At 44.4% G+C, this 16,887-nt stretch overlaps 1 protein-coding gene across 6 annotated transcripts in view; it reads right to left on the minus strand.

Moving 5' to 3' along the window:
• PPP6R3 (protein phosphatase 6 regulatory subunit 3) overlaps positions 1 to 16,887 on the minus strand; it is a 145,430-nt gene that overhangs the window by 106,774 nt on the left and 21,769 nt on the right. For all 6 annotated transcript variants that reach the window (XM_073604576.1, XM_073604575.1, XM_073604577.1 and 3 more), the window contains exon 2: positions 1,671 to 1,784. The gene's annotated coding sequence lies outside the window, so the exon portion shown is untranslated. The remainder of the gene's footprint in view (positions 1 to 1,670; positions 1,785 to 16,887) is intronic.

Here is a 16,887-nt window from a genome sequence, read left to right on the forward strand (position 1 = left end):
ACTGAGGGAAAGATGAATGCGGCCAAGTACAGGGATATCCTGGATGAAAACCTTCTCCAGAGTTCTCAGGACCTCAGACTGGGCCGAAGGTTTACCTTCCAACAAGACAATGACCCTAAGCACACAGCTAAAATAACGAAGGAGTGGCATCACAACAACTCCGTGACTGTTCTTCAATGGCCCAGCCAGAGCCCCGACTTAAACCTAATTGAGCATCTCTGGAGAGACCTAAAAATGGCTGTCCACCGTCGTTTCCCATCCAACCTGACAGAACTGGAGAGGATCTGTAAGGAGGAATGGCAGAGTATCCCCAAATCCAGGTGTGAAAAACTTGTTGCATCTTTCCCAAAAAGACTCATGGCTGTATTAGATCAAAAGGGTGCTTCTACTAAATACTGAGCAAAGGGTCTGAATACTTAGGACCATGTGATATTTCAGTTTTTCTTTTTTAATAAATCTGCAAAAATGTCAACAATTCTGTGTTTTTCTGTCAATATGGGGTGCTATGTGTACATTGAGGAAAAAAAATGAACTTAAATGATTTTAGCAAATGGCTGCAATATAACAAAGTGAAAAATTTATGGGGGTCTGAATACTTTCCGTCCCCACTGTACATAGAGCCTAACATTAGACCTATCATCCCACAATCTTTCATGTAAGGGTGAGTGAATGCACGCAACAAGAATTCACTATTCGATTTGTATGGCAGGGCTCTAGCAGGTAGCACTAGGAAAACAAATGTTGCATTAAAATGGTACCTGCTTGACAGCTTGTGTCAGCCATTAGAAAACATTACTTCACTTTTAAGCTCACCCTGCACACCATCTTCAGACCAGTTTAGTAATAGCAGCTCTACTAAATTTTCTCCTATGTGGCACAGCTTCGGTGTCAAAAACAGTTTCAAAAAGGGTATTCTATGGCCAAAGCTGAGGCACAGCAGACTCATAGCAGCTTTCAGTGTGGAAACAGCTTGTCAGGGATAGGTAGTATAAGCCCTCATGCACACAGGCTGTTAAAAAAACGTTATGAAAACGCCAGTATCTTTGCAGTGATTTTTTTTAACGTTTTTCAGCGTTTTTGCAATAGCGTTTGAGCGTTTTTTTTTTTTTCAAATTTTTTTTTTTTTTTTTTCAATGGATCAAAAACGCTAAAAAAACGTTGGTGAATGACGTTTTTGAGCGTTAGAGCGTTTTTACAGCTGAAAAACGTCTCTCTGAACCCACTGGTCCTGGGTTTTTTTTACAGCTTAAAAACGCCTATGCCACTTGCAGCTCAAAAACGCCTAGGTGGGCATGAAGCCATAGACTAACATAGACAGGCCTTTTTAAGCTGCAAAAAAGCTCAAAAAAGCAGCTGTAAAAACGTCCGTGTGCAAGAGGACTAAAGATAGAATTTGGCAGAGCAGGAGGGGTTTTTCCACTCTACATATCCCAGACATTTGTTAGAATGATGCATGCATTACTAGAAGTGTGATTAGTAGAATATTTGATGGATATGACAGGTTAATGAATAGAGTAAAATTTTCTTTACAATATGCAAATTGTTTGATACAACTTACAAGAGATAAGAGGATACTAAACCATTTACTATAACTCATGACACACCATGCTCCCCATTGAGTTTATAGAGAAAAAAAATAAATAAATAAAAAATAATAGATATCCACTCACCTGATAAAATTTAAAATATTAAGAAAATAAAACCACACTTTGCTCCTTCAACTTCTGGCCCATTACAGGGTATCCCGACTACATTAAAGACAAAAATTTCTTCAGGTCGGTATTCTAGAAAAAAAAAAAAAAATAGATATGACTGATGCAAATATTTAAAAATACTAAAGTCACCAAAAACTTGAAAAGTGCTGGATGGATGTTAGGTATATCCTTGACTCAGCAAGGTGGTTTAATCCTTCAAACTCATACATGCCTGCCACTTATTCCATATAGTCTACAAACATATACACATTAAAAACAACAGAATATGAGGACATTGGTGCATCAGCACAGGTCAAAGTCAACAGAACTCACACATCAAGATAATCAGTTGATCCAAAAGTGCTAAACACATCTCCACTTTTCCTGTAAAAATGCAAGCTAGGTCCCAACACCCTCCTGCCTTATAAACTTCTCTATTGCACAGTAAGCTGCTGCTCCATCACTATCCAATCAGGCTGTGGGCATCTGTATTGACAAAGCTTTATGGAATAGGTACAGTAAAAAAATGCAAGGCTTATTTAGTTGTTCTGTCTGGCAGGCAAGCATGGGACACAAGACTGGCTGAACAGAACTATACATGCTTTGGTAGTTAAAGCAGAGGACCGCCCACCACTGCAAAAATTAAAAAACCAGCAGCTACACATATTGCAGCTGCTGGCTTTGAATAATAGGACACTTGCCTGTCCTGGAGTCCAGCGATGTCGGCACCGCAGCTGAGGTTTCCAACAGCTGTCGGGTGCTGCCGCCGCCATTGCGGGTAAGGGAACCCAGCAGTGTAGCCTTACGGCTTCACGCTGGAAACCCTACTGCGCATTCGTGAAGCTCCGCTCCTCTTCTACTGGCCCAGCGACAGGAGGGAGCCAGAGCCAAGCCGTCACGTCAATACCTTCGGCTGTGGCTCACGAATACTTGTCAAAGATAGGTATCCTGTTTCCCCCCAAAAAGGTTCCAATTGTGGAACCGGAGGACAATTTTCAGCTTTCATCGCTGCTGCATTTTGAATGACAATTGTGCGGTCATGCTACACTGTACCCAAACAAAATTTTTATAATTTTGTTCCCACAAATGGAGCTTTCTTTTGGTGGTATTTGATCACCTCTGCGGTTTTTATTTTTTGCCAGAAAGAAAGGTTTTTCTTCGTTTCGGTTATAAAATTTAGTTTTCTCCTTCACAGACGGGCACTGATATGTGGCTGTGATGGGCAGCACTGAGGTACCGATATGTTTTACTGCTGGGCACTGTCATCTGTTTTTTTTATGGGGCACTGACTGAAAGCTAATGGGCACTTTAGCAGGTGTGGTGGCACAACTGATGGGGCTGTGCTGATTATCAGCATAGAACAACCCCCCCCCCCCCCAAAGGGAGAGCAGCCGATCGGCTCTCCCTGTCAGCGCAAATCGAAGAATGCCGTTTACCGGCACTTCCTGGTTCACGCGATTTTCAGCTGTGATCAGTCACAGCTGATCACCTGGTAAGTAGCCTTCAGACTGACACGTCGCGATCACCGCTCTGTGCGTCGGCATGTTGTCCTGCTGGACATAACTGAACCACTTCCCAGCCGTCAATCTGCTATGGCCAGGCGGGAAGCGGTTAAAGTATACTTCACTATTACAACTGTGATAGCTTTCATTTCCATTTCTTACATGTTCCCATTCATAGTATAAAATATTAAAAAAACAAAACAAAAAAAAACAAAAAAAACAAAAAGTGCTGCTTACATTTTACTTGCTCTTCTGAAAAACTCCAAAACTGAAGTTTTCCCTTCTATGTAATGTTAAAGTGGTTCTAAATGCTCAAGGTTTTTTTTTACCTTCACACATTCCATGCATGAAAAAAAGAAAGAAAGAAAAAAAAAAAAAAACCCAACCTCTGTGCAGCAGCCTTCCCCAGCCCCCACAGTACCTGAGCCCCATCGTGATCCAGCAATGTGCACGAGAGCTTTGGCTCTCTGGGGACTCACTCATTGGCTGAGGCAGTAGCGGGGCCGAGCTACGGCTGTGTGTGGATGGCTTGGGAGCAAGCTGCTTGCTCTGGAGGCACTCATCAGGAACACCAGAGGGAGGACCTGAGAAGGAGGCGGAACGGGGCTGCTCTGTGCCAAAATGATTGCACAGAGCAAGTGAGTAGAATTTTTTTAGTTTTTTTTTTCTTTTTTTAATAAACACACACCAGACACAAACATTGCCTTTAATATCACTTTAAATATTTTACCTTAAAGTGGATGTAAACCCACTCATCCTTTCTAAACTACTGCCATAGTGGTTATCTGTAAGGATATACATGCCTCCTGCATGTATCCTTACCTGTCCAATGCCCCCCCCCCCCCCCCCCCCCGTTAGGAGACCCGAAAAACTGCAGATTCTGTGGGTGGGTCTGTTGTCCGGAGCTCGGTAGGTGGAGCCGTGATGTCAGACTCCCCGCTCACCTCCACACTTCCCTTGCCGACATGCATTTTCTACTGTGTATTTCTTACACTGCACTTCTGCTACGATCACTGACATCCAGTCAAAACCCAGAAAGGTCACCACATGACTTCAGCATGCCCAATCATGCTGAGGTGTGGAGCAGCCAATCCTGGGAGAGCTGGAGCAGAAAGGAGGAGGAGATTTAAAGTACACAGAATGTCTCAGGCTCCTACATGATATAAAAATCACCTGTCACACAGCAAGGGTGAGAAACAAACTCCTATTTCTCTGTCCATTTCTTTCTCACTGAAAAAAAAAAAAAAAAGATAAGAGGACTGCTCAGAGCTCTTGCAGCTATCAAACACCGACGAGGAAGTGGAGGCGGGGCCAAGCCACGCTGTTTGTGTCTATAGATGCAGACAGCACAGCTTGGGAGCGAGCCTGCAGGAGTGCCCCCATACAGTGGAGTATCCAGGGTATGGCACATATGGCAAGTGCCATGGGTGCCATATGAAGGGGGCACTGGTGAATGGCTGGGCAGCAAGGCACTTACCAGGGTCTGAGGGTCTCTTCCTCTCTCCCGGCTCCCGAGCAAAGCAAGATCTCCTTTTCAGCACCTTTGCTAATGGACAATGGCAGCGCTGCGAGTGGGACTATTGATGGCTATGTAACGCCAGTCACTGGCTGTGGAGTAAGGAGGCAGGTGGCCGCATTTGCTGATATCACTCCACCGCCTACTGTCAGGGAGGCTGTAGCCAGGACTGCAGCCCGCTGCAGAACACCGCTCCCCTGTGTCCACCGCCGAGAAATTGAAAAGGATTTGTTGCCACCACCCCCCCCCCCCCGGCAGAGGTGGAGGCTGCAACTTTCTCCTCCCTGCTCTGCCTCAGAGTACCCCACCTCCTGGCTTCTGCCCTGCAGTCAACGGAATCAAGTGAGGTGAGGGGGACCTGCTGGGACTGTGGACTCATTTAGGAAATTGTCTCTGGCAGGGCCGCTGAAAAGGCAGTACAGCCAGCCCTCCTATACTGGGCCCGGGTCCCATCAGTGCAAAAGCAGGGCTCAGCCAACTGCCCAGCAGAAGGGATGGATGTAGTGCCTTATGCCGAGTAGCCACTTCACTGCCTGACTCCTCCAGCAAATAAGTTTAAGACGGCGGGCTCGGACTGAGGGGAAATCAGCAGCATTAGCTGTCATCAGTGCAGTGTGTCTACTGAGTGAGGGAACCATCAAGATAGGGCTGGGAGATATAAAAAAAAAACAAAAAAAAAAAAAAAAAAAAAAAAACACCCCACTCGACTCACTATTCAAATTTTTTTTTTGGGACACCACGCAGGTCCTGAGGAGCTGCGGGCAGGAGTTTTTAGGCGAGGCCGGGGCTTCGGCCTAGTCCGCGGCATGCGGACTAGGCCGAAGCCTCACCTAAAAACTCTGCACACTGCACTTCCAAAAATCCTTTTATTGAAGCTTCATATGACAAGTGGTTGACAGATGGAGCCGGGGACAAAAAGGTAGATGCGTGTCACGCAAATGTTAACTAACCTGTAACCTTCACCTGTAACCTAATGACACATTGGAGTAGTAATATAGGTGATTGTGGTGACTAGTTTCAATAGGTAATGACCAAGCGCCATCATTTGCGCGAAGCGCATCAACCTTTTTGTCCTCTGCTCCATCTGTCAACCAGTTGTCAATATAAGGATTTTTGGAAGTGCAGCCATCTGGAATCATTTTCTTATGTTGCACAGCATGCGAGCCAACACCTGACTAGTGCGTTTGGGGATTAACCAGAGACTCACTCACCTGGAGCGGCTTTTCTTGTTTCTTTGCATGAGACATGGATGCCTGTGCCCTGTGTGAATGTGCCCTCACACTTGTGTTTGGGAGGGTGGTAAAAACGCCATATGTCTCTTTACTGTCCCCAAACACTTATTTTTCAAATCAGCCGAGGGTGGATAATATGTGCTGTGGCCATGAACCGTTTTGTGCAACAAAAATTATCCCTGCTGCATTCAGCCACAGCCCTCCCCTGTTCTCCCAGGCTCTCCCATTCCATCTGGTCGGATTGGCAGAGCACAAAGGAGGAACATCAGTTTCTCTGTCTCCTCTGTGACAACTGAGGCCATAAGTGATGAAGATTTCACCATTTCCAGTATCGGTTCTGCATTTACCTGGCTGGTACCAGCTAAGAAAACAGCCAATCAGCATTGGAGGGCAGAGGAGGGATCGGGGTCTAATAAACCCCAGATCTCGTCATAAAGAGGAGATGTCACTACCCAAGGTATCACAAAGGATGATAAATAGCACTTGAAGACAGCTGAATTTTCTTTTGAGGTTGGGGTAGGGTCAGGGATGGGCCTAAGGGTGGGGTCAGGGGCCTCATAAGGTAGGCTTTAGGGGGCCCCATGATACCCAACAGTGGCCCTGGTCTCTGGTAAGGGGGGAGTGGGGGCACATACCCTGGCAGTGGCTATGTATTTGCAGCAGGCAGAGAGAGAGGGTGTCCTCTTGCATATTAGTGCAGTCATCATACTCAGTCACTGGGGGGGGGGCTGGTTATATAAAGTAAAAGGCTCTGCGCTGTGAGAGGGCTGCCATGGCTGACCTGACCAGTTTCTAGAAATACGTATTGGTTTGGCACACTGCTTTAAGGGGGAACTCTGCAGACTCTGGGGTAAAGGGGAACTCTGGTGTAAGTAGGATCTCTGGACTCTGTGGTAACCAGAGACCCCCTCACATCAGAGGCCCCCCTACATCCCAGTTAGCAGAGATCCCTTTTGTGTCAAACAGTGTATATAAAGGGGGACTCTGATGTAAGTGGAGACTCTGGGAACCCTGATATAAGAGGGAATGCTGGTAAATCTGACGCAAGTGGGGATTCTGGTGACCACAGACCCCCCCTTATATCAAAGTTCCCCTTTACACCAGAGTCCACAGCATTCTTTAGATCAGATTTCCCAGTGTGAAGGAGAACTCTGTGAATTCTGATGTAAGGGGGGCCCTCTGTGAACTCTAAGGGGGGAAACTGATATAAGATGTAATGCTATGGACTCTGGTGTAAGGGGTAATTAAAGAGCTTGACTTGTAGTTTTGGTAGCTGTTTTTTTGTTTTTGTTTAGGTTATTTGAAAGATGGGTTTCAAATGTTTTGACAGGGGCGCAGTTTCAGTGCTTGCTATAGGTGCCATTTTCACTAGATATGCCTCTGCCCTCATAGGATGTGGCTTTCTTATGGTTTCTTAAAGAGGAGCCCACAGCACCAGCAGGCGATTCCAGATGGAGAATCAAGACTGCTCTGTGCAAAATCCATTGACCATTTTTTTTTTACGTATGGCTTTATTCAATGCCGTACAAGTCTGCACAGCATATTCGTACATTATGGGCGAATTGCCTGGCACGCAATACCCTCTAGCGCTACGGTGTCAGCACTTCTATCCGTCAAGGGGACATCCATCTTCTACCAGTCTTTCTTTCCAGGTTCAGATGTTCCGATTGCTGGATTGGCCAGGCTGCAATGACATCTCGCTCACGTGTACCGCAGTCACATAGTCATGACAGTTGTGCTGTAAGCATAAAAAAGCTGCGCATGCATGGCTCAGTGTATACAAACGCTGACAGGCAAGGAGAAGGGATTATGACAGAAGAGACTAATGGGGTCCATTCGTTCATAAAAATAGAACTTTTCAACTTTTGTTTAATTTTTCAGGTTTAATTCCACATTAACCACTTCAGCCCTAGAAGTATTTGCCCCCTTAATGACCAGGCCATTTTTTACAATGTGGCACTGCATCGCTTTAACTGACAATTGCACGTGCAATGCTGTACCCAAACAAAAATTGACGTCCTTTTTTCCCCCCACAAAGATTACTTTTGATGGCATTTGATCACCTCTGTTTTTTATTTTTTGCGCTATAAACAAAGGAGCAACAATTTTGGAAAACCCCCCCCCCAAAAAAAACACTGAGGTATGGGAACTATTATAGTGGCGTTTTTTCTCAAATGTGACTGCAGCAGTGGAACTACACATCAAGGGGGCCAAACCTTTATACCCATCTCAACTGTACTCCCACTCCTCCCTCCATCACAGTTGGCAACACCACCCAACACACCTAGGAATGGGATGTACTGCTCCTCAAACCCTTACATTTTATTGTAGCTTAGAGCTTCTTAGATGCAATAACTGCATTTTTTTATTTCCTTTATTTTCACATGCTGATCTGGTGATAGTCTGTTTTTCAACAGAACAAGCTGTCATGCAAACATGTCAATTTGGAGAGTTTAGCCAAACCATTTAACACTGCCGAATGCTTACAATGGCCAGCTGTAACTGCAGCGTGAGCTGGAGTTTGACTTCAGTTTGTTAGTGCATTTAAATCTTCTAGTACATCTAACACTCCCCTCCTCCCCAGAACAATGCTGTTGGCTGCTATCCTCCATCCAGAGGGGGGCACTCTAATACAGGTTGCAGAGTTGTACTAGTCAGATCACCAGCTGAAAAAAGTGGGGAAAAGCCTAAAGAAAACCAATGCAGCCACCACATCGAATGATTAGTAATCTGCAATACATAACATTTTTGGTTCTGAGTTGAATACCACTTTAAGAAGCAAACACTGCACCCTCAAAGTCACCAACACAGAATCTCAGCTCCAGAGGAAGGACCAGAAAGGAGAAACAGGCAAAGTCTGGGGGTGGGTCATTTGCCCTACATAAGCAAGAAAACAGTGTAACGCTACTATACACAATACAGTAAAGTAAAAGTGGCATTTCTTTTACCCTACCTACCCTTTCATCCTGTTTTTCTTCATCATAAAATATGCCACGCTGCTAAAAGCATCTAACAGGCAAGGCACAACCAATGATTTTCAGCTGATGGAACACCCCTTTCTCCCTTCTATACCTCATCTACAACTCACACCCAATCACAACTTTAATTTCAGAGCTTCTGTGTCTTGTATTCAATCAGAAGTGAGATAACCGGTTCAGAAAGGCTGCTCTGATGTAAATGGATAATTACAGAATATATAGAAACAAAGTATATTTAAGACTTGCAAAATTTGAAACACTTGTTCATATTACAGTGTAATTAGACTAACCCTAGCTGCTGCCATTTGCTCCCTTTTGGTGTGTTAACCCCTTTAGTTTTTTATACTTTAGTTGTTTATACTTACCCATTTCTGTGCAGTTTTGCATAGACACACACCTTATCACTCACCTCTTCCGTGTCTGGGGCATAGCCTTTCTATGGGGGCAGACATGCAGGCTCGCTATCCAGGCTGTGCGTGTCCATAGCCACACAGTGTAGCTCGGCCCTGCCCCCTCTCATTGGATTTGACTGACAGCAGTAGAAGTCAATGGCTCCCACTGATCTCAGCAATGCTTATTGAAAGATGCAGCCAGGCTCAGCCCTGCATCAATACAGGACTCCGGTAACTGTTGGGGGGGGGGGGGGGACATACAAGGTTTACCCTAAAGCGGAGTTCCACCCAAAAGCAGAAACGCCTCATCTGTCTCCTCCCCCGTCCGGTGCCACATTTGGCATCTTTCGGATGGAGCAGGTACCCGTTTGACAGGTATCCATCCCCATTTCCTTCGGACCTCACCGCGGCGCCCCCTCCTCCTCCCCTGCCGCCGGGCCATTCAGAAAGCACAGCGCTCTTTGTGTATGCGCAACAGGAAATTGGCTGTGAAGCCAAAAGGCTTCACTGCCGGTCTCCCTTACAGACTATGGCAGCGGCAGCACCTGAGAGCCAATGGAAACATCAGCTGGGGTGCCGACATCACTGGATTCCAGGACAGTCAAGTGTCCCAATACTAAAGGTCAGCAGCTACAGTATGTGTAGCTTCTGACTTTATTTTTCCGTGGGGGGGGGGGGGCTGGAGCATCGCTTTAAAGCGTTTGTTACCCCAACACGTCATTTTCCTGATATGTGCCTGCTGTACCATTTACTTGTATGAGAAAGTATCAGGTTTTCCTTGTATTGCTTCCTTTATGTGAAATCCCTTGTGTTGCTGCCAGTCCCTTTTTGTTGTCTTTTTGTTTATAGCGCAAAAAATAAAAACCGCAGAGGTGATCAAATACCACCAAAAGAAAGCCCTATTTGGGGGGGGGGGGGGGGGGGTGTGGAAACGTCAATGTTTGGGTACAGTGTTGAACGACCGCGCAATTGTCAGTTAAAGCGACGCAGTTCCGTATAGTAAAAAAATGGCCTGTTAAGGGGGAAGTCTTCTGGTCCTTAAGTGGTTAAAGCGGGGGTCCACCTATCTTTTTTTTTTTTTTTTTTTTTGAGTTCATTCACAAAGTTTTCTTCTCAGCATTACATACTCACATATTGTGTGTAATATGTCCGCCTGTGTCAGATTTCGTCGGAAAGAATAACTTATATTATTCACAGCAGGCGGTTTCCATCTTCATTGTGGGCATTTGAAGCTCACAAGCATTTATTTCCTGGATGTGGTGAATGCTGTGCTCCCAGCATTCACCGCTCGTTCCCGCACATGCTCAGTGGCATCCTGGGAAGCCTAAGACTAGCTCCCAGGAGTCTGGGAGAGGCTAGAAACACACCTACTCCCACGGGAGGAGAACCAGGAAGTGCAAAGAAGAACAGAAAAATAAAAAGGTAATTACGGCGATTTAAATTTTTTTAAACGGCATGTCAGCATCTAGGCAAGGAAGAGAATACATACAGATATTGTTCAAAATTTGGGTGGAACCCCGCTTTAAGGTGATTGTAAAGTCTCATTTTTTTTCTATTAAAAATAACAAACATGTTATACTTGCCTGCTCTGTGCAATGGCATCACAGGACACAGAGCCATAGTGATTACTATGTGGGTTATAGTCCACCTTCAGGTGTTGGACACTGGCACTCCCTAAACAGGAAGTTACCTCCCTATATAACCCCTCCCATATCGGGAGCATCTCAGTTTTGTAGCAAAGCAATACACGTGTATACTAGCAAGAGGAGCGGGACCTCTGTATCCCATGATGTACTTCAAAAGAAAAGGATTTTACAGGCAAGCGGTTATAAAAATCCTATTTTCTTTATTCGTACATCATGGGACACACAGCCATAGTGATTACTATGTTGGATGTCCCAGAGCAATGCCAACTCACGGGAGGGAGACAACAGAATTAGGGCACCATGAGATCAGAGGACTTATACTCCTGCCTGCAGTACACTGCACCCAAAGGCGACATCCTCATGTCTTTTTACATCCACCTGATAGAATCTGGTAAATGTATGGATTGAAGACCAAGTTGCGGCCTTGCATATTTGAGCCATGGAGGCTTGGTGATGCACTGCCCACAAAGCACTAACAGCCCTAGAGGAGTGCGTTTTGATTTGAGAGGGTAGAAACGACCTCTTTAAACCATAAGCTAGAACGATTACTTGTCGATTCCATTAAGAATAGTAGATTTCCATGCTGCCTGACCTCTTTTAGGACCTTCAGGCAATACGAACAAAACATCCATTTTCCAAATCTGAGCAGTCTTTAAGTTGACTGCTCTCACCACATCAAGAGAATGTAGTGATTCTGGAAAAAATTAAGAAAGAATAATATCCTGGTTTAGATAAAAACCCGATACTACCTCCGGTAAAAAGTTAGGATGAAGACGCAATACTACCTTATCCTTGCGAACAATAATAACCCTTTCATGACTAAGCCAATTTTTGAAATTTGGTGTTTACAAGTTAAAATCCGTATTTTTTGCTAGAAAATTACTTAGAGTTCCCAAACATTATATATATTTTTTTAGCAGAGAATCTAGAGAATAAAATGGCGATTGTTGCAATATTTTTTATCACACGATATTTGTGCAGTGGTGTTTTAAACGCAAATTTTTGGAAAAGGGACAATTTCATGAATTTTAAAAAATCCAAACAGTAAAGTTACCAATTTTTTTGTAGAATGTGAAAGATGATGTTACGCCGAGTAAATAGATACCAAACATGTCACCCTTTATAATTGCACGCACTCGTGGAATGGCGACAAACTACGGTACCTATGAATTTCCATAGGCGACGCTTTAAACATTTTTTACGGTTACCAGGTTTGAGTTACAGAGGAGGTCTAGGGCTAGAATTATTGCTCTCGCTCTGACGATCGCGGCGATACCTCACATGTGTGATTTGAACACCGTTTACATATGTGAGCGCGACTTCCGTATGCGTTTTCTTCGCTGCGCGAGCTCGCAGGGACAGGGGCACTTTAAAAAAAATTTTTTTTATTTATTTTATTTATTTTTTTACTTTATAAATTGTGTTTAAAAAAAAAAAAAAAAAAATTTTTTTTTTTTTACTTTTATTGCTGTCACAAAAAATGTAAACATCCCTTGTGACAGTAATAGGTGGTGACAGGTACTCTTTATGGAGGGATGGGGGGTCTAAAAGACCCCCCATCCCTCCTTTACACTTCAAAGTATTCAGATCGCCGAAAACGGCGATTCTGAATACTGTGTACTTTTTTAAATTCGGCGCCATTGGCAGCCGAGTAAACGGGAAGTGACGTCATGACGTTGCTTCCGCGTTTACAACGAGAAGGCTGGAACGAAGCCGCCCACAGCTTCGTTCCAGCCCGCCCCCAGCCGCCGAAGGTACACGATCAGACACCGGGCCTCCCGATCGCACGGGAGGCCCGGTAACAGCGGCGGGAGGGTAGGGGGTGTGGGGGGGGGTGTCCCCTCCCGCTCCTCCGGTATAACAACCGAGCGGCTTTTAGCCGCATCGGTTGTTATACTCGGATAGCCAATCGCCCGCTGTAAACAGTATCGGGATGATGCCTGCAGCTGCGGGCATCATCCCGGTATAATCCCGGAAAGCCGAGTACGCATATCTGCGTACGGCCGGCGGGAAGGGAATATGGCTCTTTACAAGAAAAAGCAGCCAATTCTGATACCCTTCTTGCAGCAGATATGTTTACCAGAAAAAAATTTCCTTGTCAAAAAAAAGGACCAAGGGAATATGTCGTATCAGTACAAAAAAAAAAAAAAAAAAAAAGGCTGTTTTGTAATGCCGCCAAAAACTAAAATTCAAGTCCCAACGGTTCAGGGGTGACCTAACCGGGGATTAAGCCGTGTTACCCTCTGAATAAAGTTACAAACCAAAGAAAGCAAAGCAAGGGGTCATGGAAATACCAATAAGGCCAAGACCTGTCTTTAGACAGTACTCAAGGCCAGCTTTATTTTTCACCCCATCTGCAGAAAGTCAAGGATTCTACCTTTGACCTAATTCCTGGGGTGCAACCCCTGGCTTCACACCAGGAGACATACTTTCCAGACTCCAGAATATATAAACTATGGAGGCCAGCTCCCTTGCATTAATCAATAGACAGATAGATACCACTGAACCTGGCAGCCCAGATTTCTTCAGAGTGTGGGTCTCAATAGCCAAACCAATAAATTTAGCGTTTGTAAAGTAGGATGGAATACCAGACCTTGCGAAAGAAGGCATGGCTGTGGCGGTAGGGTCTATGGGTCCCCTACAGTCATCTTTACAATCCCTGCATACCAAGATTTCCTGGGCCACAAGAATCACTGACTTGCCTTCCTACTTGATCCTGCGAAGAAGTTGTGGACGCAGGCAGAATAGGAGGGAATGCATAAATCAGCGAGAACCGATTCCACGGAAATAGCAAGGCATCTGTTCTAGAGCTGCACAAATAATCATTAAAAAAATCGTGATCTCGATTCAACCCCCCTGACGATCTCTCTAGTTTGCCGATTCTTTCATATAACAAGTAGAGAGACTTATCTGCTCACTCAGTTGTCAAAAGAAAAAAACTTGGCAGACTGCCAGGATGTTGACATGAAACATAACTAAGGCCCCTTTCACACATGCGGACAGTATGTCCGTATTTCATCCATCCGTTTTCAGATGAAATACGGACATACATGCATCCCTATGGGATAGCGGGTGTCAGCGGATGTACATCCGCTAACACCCGATGTCGTCCGCCTCCGCTCTCGTCCGATTCTGCGGACGGAAGAAAATCCTATTTTTCTATCCGTCTGCAGAGCGGATCGGAGGAACACGGACAGACAGTCTGTGTTCCTCCGATCCCCCATAGGGGAGAGCGGAGATCTGACAGGGCGGTCCCTGCACAGTGTGCGGGTCCCGCCCTGTCATCTGCCTGCTCAGCTGGGGAAAGCGGAGCGATCCCTGCTGAGCAGCGGATAAACACGGGGCGGATCAACACAGATCTGTCCCGTGTGAAAGGGGCCTAATGCTTCCTTCTTAGATCAAAAGGGGATAAACTTCTGTGTGTAAAGAAGATATCCAGGCAGTCTGCTAAGTTTTTAACAAGTGCAGGAAGTTTAACCACTTAAAGTCTAAATTTTTTTCTGACACTTGTTTAAGTTAAAAATCAATATTTTTTTTGCTAGAAAATTACTTGGAACCCCCAAACATATATATTTTAGCAGAGACCCTAAGAAATAAAATGGCAATTGCAGCAATATTTTATATCACACTGTATTTGCCCAGCGGTCTTTCAAGCGCAATTTTTTGGGAAAAAAAAAAACAAAAAACACACAAAACATTAAGTTAACCCAATTTTTTTGTTTTAAATGTGAAAGATGATGTTACGCCGCGAGAATCGTGATCCATCTTTCAAGCAAAAAAAAAAAAAAAAAAAATTGTGATTCTCAATTTGGCCAGAATCGTGCAGTTCAGATCGCATGCTAGTGGATCCTTTATTTTTGACACAAAGTTGTCGATTTCTTTGTTGAACCTGGACGTAAACAGATCTATGTCTGGGATACTCCATCTTTGACATATTGACAGGAAGATATCAGGGTGAAGGAACCATTTTCCCGGGAACAACTGCTGGCGACTCAAGTAGTCCGCCTGCCAATTTCTATTCCTAGAATGAAGACTGCTGATAGGGAAAGTACATTGTTTACTGCCCAAGATAGGATATGATTCACCTTTCTCTGGGCCGCAAAACTTCTGTACCCCCTTGGTTATTAATATAGGCCATTGCTGTGGCACAGTCTGATTGAATCCTGGCAGGACAATACCATAAACTGAACATTCAGGCCCTCAGAACCAAGTGCTATGCCTGAATTTCTAGAATGATGGTGGGCAAGGTCATTTCTGATCTGGGCCACTTCCGTGGTAACTGAATGAAGGATTTTCCCCTTTGCAGATTTTTGGATAGTAACCATAAACTGAGGCTCCGGCGTACCCAGCCTATAGTACCTGGTATTTCCAGGTGGTCCATCCAGGTGCTAAACAGGCGCGACCCTGCTTAGCCTCTAAGATCAGACAAGATGGGTGCTTTCAGGGTGATGTGGCCGTAGGCTTTGGAGTCAGACACATTGGTAATCTAGAGCTTGAATGAACCCTTTGTTCCAAGCCGACAGGATAATGTTTTGCAGCAGTCTTGAATGAAATTGAGCATAAGGAATGGCCTCGAATGAAGCTACCATCTTCCCCAACAACCTCATGCAAATTTGAATAGAAGAATTTATCTTGCTTCGACCACCTAAATCAGTTCCTTTATATCGCTGATCTTTGCCTGGGGCAAGAATACCCTTTTCTGGGTGCACCTATGATCAGACCCAAGTATCTTAGCCCTTTTCATGGTTTTAAAGAAGATTTCTCCTAGGCTGAGAAACCGACCTAGATATTCCAGGTAGTTGAATGTGGTGACCATACTGACTGGACTATCAAGAACAGATCATCCAGGTAAACCATAATAGTTATACCTTGGGCCCTTAATCTGGCTAGAAGAGGGGCCAGAACCTTTGTAAACACTCAAGGTGCAGTAGCTAGACCAGAAAGCAGAGCTACACACTGAAAATAAAGTTTTTCCACCTAGATATTACTAGTGCGCAAGGAAATAGAGATATGGAGGTATGCATCTTTGACGTCGATTGACGCCAGGAGTTCTCCATGTTGGATGGAGATAACTGATTGGATTGACTCCATGCAAAAAAAAAGGAGTGGTTATATTCAGGAATTGAATTTAGATTTTTGAGATCCAGAATGTCCATTTGGATTTAACCACTTCAATACCAGACACCTTCCTGCCCAGACCAATTTTCAGCGCTGTCGCAGTTTGAATGACAATTGCGCGGTCATGCTACACTGTACCCAAACTAAATTTTTATCATTTTGTTCCCACAAATAAAGCTTTCTTTTGGTGGTATTTGATCACCTCGGCGCTTTTTATTTTTTGCTAAGCAAATAAAAAAAGACCGAAAATTTTGAAAAAAAAAAAAAAAAATATATATATATATATATATATATATATATATATATATATATATATATATATATATATATATATATATATATATATATATATATATATATATATATATATATATATATATATATATATATATATATATATATATATATATAGTTTTCTCTTTCACCGATGGGCACTGATAAGGTGGCACCAATGAGCGCGCACTGATATGCAGCACTGATGGGCGGAACTGTTAGGCGACACTGAAAGGCTGCAAAGATGGGTTCTTATGGGTGGCACTGATATGAGGCACTAAGAGGCATCCCTGGTGGCACTGGCAGGCATTGTGAGTGGGCACTGATTAGTATTTCCCTGGGGGTCCAGTGTGGATGGTCATCCTGGTGGTCCTGGGCGGCTTCCCAGGGGGGCTGTGCTGATAAACAATCAGCACAGACCCCCCCCCCCCGTCAGGAGAGCAGCCGATCGGCTCTCCTCTATGCGAGTGTGAGGAAAAGCCGATCACCGCCTCTTCCTATTTACATCATGATCAGAAGTGACTGGACACGGCTGA

The sequence above is a fragment of the Aquarana catesbeiana genome, linkage group LG11 (assembly GCF_042186555.1).
Source record: "Aquarana catesbeiana isolate 2022-GZ linkage group LG11, ASM4218655v1, whole genome shotgun sequence".
Lineage (NCBI taxonomy): Eukaryota > Metazoa > Chordata > Amphibia > Anura > Ranidae > Aquarana > Aquarana catesbeiana.